The 4,265-nt window shown below is 52.5% G+C and overlaps 1 pseudogene; it reads right to left on the bottom strand.

The window, feature by feature from the left end:
• Positions 1 to 647: 647 nt before the first annotated feature.
• LOC136375881 (large ribosomal subunit protein eL18 pseudogene) lies at positions 648 to 1,232 on the bottom strand (annotated as a pseudogene).
• Between the last annotated feature and the right edge of the window lie 3,033 nt (positions 1,233 to 4,265).

Raw genomic sequence — 4,265 nt, 5'->3', positions numbered from 1 at the left:
GCATGCCCTGCCCACCAGGGGGCGACGCTCTGCCCATCTGGGGTGTTGCTCTGCTGCAACCAGAGCCATTCTAGGGCCTGAGGCAGAGGCCAGAACCATCCTCAGCGCCCGGGCCAACCTTGCTCCAATGGAGCCTTGGCTGCAGGAGGGGAAGAGAGACAGAGAGGAAGGAGAGGGGGAGGGGTGGAGAAGCAGATGGGCGCTTCTCCTGTGTGCCCTGGCCGGAAATCGAACCCGGGACTCCTGCACACCAGGCAGGAGAATCTTTTTAATAAGATAGGATCTGGGGCCCTGGCTGGTTGGCTCAGCGGTAGAGCGTAGGCCTGGCGTGCGGGGGACCCGGGTTCGATTCCCGGCCAGGGCACATAGGAGAAGCGCCCATTTGCTTCTCCACCCCACCCCCTCCTTCCTCTCTTGTCTCTCTCTTCCCCTCCTGCAGCCAAGGCTCCATTGGAGCAGGGATGGCCTGGGCGCTGGGGATGGCTCCTTGGCCTCTGCCCCGGGCGGGCACTAGAGTGGCTCTGCAGAGCATCACCCCCTGGTGGGCAGAGCGTAGCCCCTGGTGGGCATGCCGGGTGGATCCCGGTCGGGCACATGCGGGAGTCTGACTGTCTCTCCCCGTTTCCAGCTTCAGAAAAAAAAAAAAAAAAAAGATAGGATCTGGGGTTAGTTTTTGTAGCCACAGCTGGCCCATCGGCCTCTTGCCCGCTCGAACTTCCTACCCTTGGCCCTTATGTAGGGTTTGGTGTGGCTGTGAGGGGTTCTGGGGCCTTGCTGAAATGCCTCTACACCTCTCGGCCCTTGCGAGGACCAGAAAGCAAGACAGTGCCACAGCCCTTGGGGGAGTCCAGGGCCAGCTGGTCAAATGTGAGGATCTTGCCCCCAGCCTTGAGGATGCAGCTTCGGGCGCGGCTGCTGACTCGAAGGGCACACACCTTCAGTTTGGGCACCTCCTGGATACGCACATCATCGGTTATAGTCCCTACAACCACAGCGGTTTTGCCCTCCCAGCCAGGAAGCTTCATCTTCCGAATCATCCGAGAAAGGGACAGAGGTGGCCGGTTGGTGCGACTCATGAACAACCTCTTCAGCACCACTTGGTTGAGGGTCGAGTTGGTTTGTCTGGCCAGAAATGTGTATAGCTTAACCAACAGCCTTAGGTAGATGTCCTGGCTCTTGGGTTCCTTGTGCCGAACCTTTCGGTCTTTGTTGTGTCAGATGTCCACTCCCATGATGGCGCCTTCTGCTCCACCACGTCCAGAAAAGCTATATTATCTTTAAAAAAAATTTTTTTTATTTATTCATTTTAGAGAGGAGAGGGAGAGACAGGGAAAGAGAGAGAGGAGAGACAGAGAGAGAGAAGGGGGGAGGAGCTGGAAGCATCAACTCCCATATGTGCCTTGACCAGGCAAGCCCAGGATTTTGAACCGGTGACCTCAGCATTTCATGGTTGACGCTTTATCCACTGCGCCACCACAGGTCAGGCCTATATTATCTTTTTTTAAAAGAAATAAGTAATTTTTTTTTCTTTACAGAGAGAGAGAGTTAGAGAGAGGGATAGGGACGGAGAGATGAGAAGCATCAGTCATTAGTTTGCAACACCTTAGTTGTTCATTGATTGCTTTCTCATATGTGCCTTGACCGTGGCCTTCAGCAGACTGAGTAACCCCTTGCTTGAGCCAGCAACCTTGGGCTCAAGCTAGTGAGCTTTTGCTCAAACCAGATGACCCCGCGCTCAAGCTGGCGACCTCGGGGGTCTCGAACCTGGGTCTTCTGCATCCCAGTCCGACGCTCTATCTACTGTGCCACCACTTGATCAGGTGAAATAAGTAATTTTTAAAAAAGACTATTCATTTTAGGCCCTGGCCGGTTGGCTCAGTGGTAGAATGTCGGCCTGGCGTGCAGGAGTCCCGGGTTCGATTCCCGGCCAGGGCACACAGGAGAAGCGCCCATCTGCTTCTCCACCCCTCCCCCTCTCCTTCCTCTCTGTCTCTCTCTTCCCCTCCTGCAGCGGAGGCTCCATTGGAGCAAAGTTGGCCCCGGGCGCTGAGGATGGCTCTATGGCCTCTGCCTCAGGTGCTAGAATGGCTCTGGTTGCAACAGAGCAGCACCCCAGATTGGCAGAGTGTCGCCCCCTGGTGGGCATGCCGGGTGGATCCCGGTTGGGCACATGCGGGAGTCTGACTGCCTCCCCGTTTCCAACTTCAGAAAAATACAAAAAAATAAAAAAATAAAATAAAAGACTATTCATTTTAGAGAGGAAAGAGAAGGGGGAGGAGCAGGAAGCATCAACTCCCATATGTGCTTTGACCAAGCAACCCCAGGGTTTCAAACTGGCAACCTTAGCATTCCAGGTTGACGCTCTATCTACTCACTGTGGCACTACAGGTCAGGCCAAGTGTATTATCTTTTAAATTTCAAAATATGTTCTATAGATACCCTTAGTATGTAAGTGAAGAAACAGGCTTAGAATATACCTGGCTCTGGTATAGATTTTTGCTCTGAGTCACCTTGAGGTAGAAGTCCCAGGTGCTAAGAACAGTTTAAAGCTAAATTAAAGGATTCCTCCAAGGCAGAAAATTCCAATTCACACCATTTATTAGGATTATGACTATAATCCCCTGCCTCCATTATGAAATCTAATAAGATACCGAAGGCAGTATGACCAAAGACTTACAAAAGCTACAAAGAAAGTATTGCTCGTGAAGAGAATAGCAACTGGGCATATGACAGGGAACCTGTCTGATTGTTCCTGGTTTCTTGTGCAGGTGTGCATGTGTTCGTGAGTTGTTGGTGCATGTGCATATGCATGAGCACACATTTGTGTTTGTGCACATGTATGCACATATGTGTCCTTACATTTCTGTGTGTTTCTGTATGCATGGGTGCACATTTGTGTTTGTGTGTCCATGCACTTGTTTTGCATGCATGTGTGTACTTGTGTATGTGCATCCACTTGTGTAGTATGCATGTGTGTTCATGCATTGTGTTCACTTGTGTTCCTGTACTTGTGTTGCATGCATGTGTGTATGTGCTTATGTTGCACATATGTATGTGAATGCACCGTGTGTGCAAATGTGTGCATGCACTATGTGTGCATCTGCTAATCACAACAGCCAGCCTGTCCTGAGTGCCTGATGCCAAGGCTCCCTGATTACATGCCCAGACTCCACTGTGGGCCTGGTACTTAACCATTTGTGCTGTGTCTCTGGAGACTATAAGACGAGGATCATGGGAAGGCCATTTCCCCTGGTTATTCTCCACACGGAATGAATGAATCCTTGGCCAGGCCTGCACACACTGAATACTCAGTCCACATTGGCCCTTACATGAAACCCAAATTCACGTCCAACCCAAGGCTGGGCATTTGGCCAAACCCAATCCCTTTGTCACAGAGCTGTGGGCAGAGCAACCAACTGTCTGGGTTTACCCAGGATGCAGGGACTGGCAGTGCTAACACCAGGATGGTCAGTCCCTTGACTGGTGGCCCAGTGCCTGTCCCGATCAGAAAGGGCTCTCCTGGCCCAGCCAGCAACCCAACTTGCTGAGTGACATTCTGTTGGTCTGGCCCTCTCTGCTTTTGTCCCAGCCTTCTTCCCTCCCCCACCCTTCAAAATCTGCCGGTTTCATGGCCATCTTTTCATTATCCAGCTCTCTCACCAGTGGTCATAGGTATTTTGTTACAGTAACCCCATGGGCTGCTGCTGTCCTCAGATTCCCCTATCCCAATGGAGGTCTGCTGGGACGCCGGCCTGTGACCTGGTAGGAGAGGATAATGTTGGGCATTTAAGCAGCATGGTAGGTGTCTGCTTCCTAGCTGGGAGACCACGGCCTGGCCTTCCATACCTGTGTCCAGACCTGGTGATGAGGGTGGTGTCACTCAGAGCCCCACAGCACAACACCTTGGCATTTTGGGGCTCAGGAAGGTGGCTGGACCCTGCCACTCCATCTTTGTCTTCACAGCTCAGAGCCAGCCCTTTCCTGGGGCACATGGTCCTGGCCAGGCAGGACACACAAAGCACTCATGAGGGACACTGCCTCCCAGCCACAAGGTACCGCAGAGTGCCCACAGAGCCCCTGCTGATGATCACAGAGCTGGGATGTGGGGTTAAGCTGCTGCCCATGTCACCAAAGGGAATAAACACCCTGTTCCCACGTCATGCCTCCACCTCTGTCCTGTCTCAGTGGGTAGCTGCCCCACCAGCTCATCACCATGCAAACCCTGTGTCAAACCACTGGTTGCATCCAGTTTTGCTTTCTACCTG

The sequence above is a fragment of the Saccopteryx leptura genome, chromosome 6 (assembly GCF_036850995.1).
Source record: "Saccopteryx leptura isolate mSacLep1 chromosome 6, mSacLep1_pri_phased_curated, whole genome shotgun sequence".
Lineage (NCBI taxonomy): Eukaryota > Metazoa > Chordata > Mammalia > Chiroptera > Emballonuridae > Saccopteryx > Saccopteryx leptura.
The sequence above is the reverse complement of the archived record's forward strand: the minus strand, read 5'-3'. Positions and strand labels throughout refer to the sequence as shown.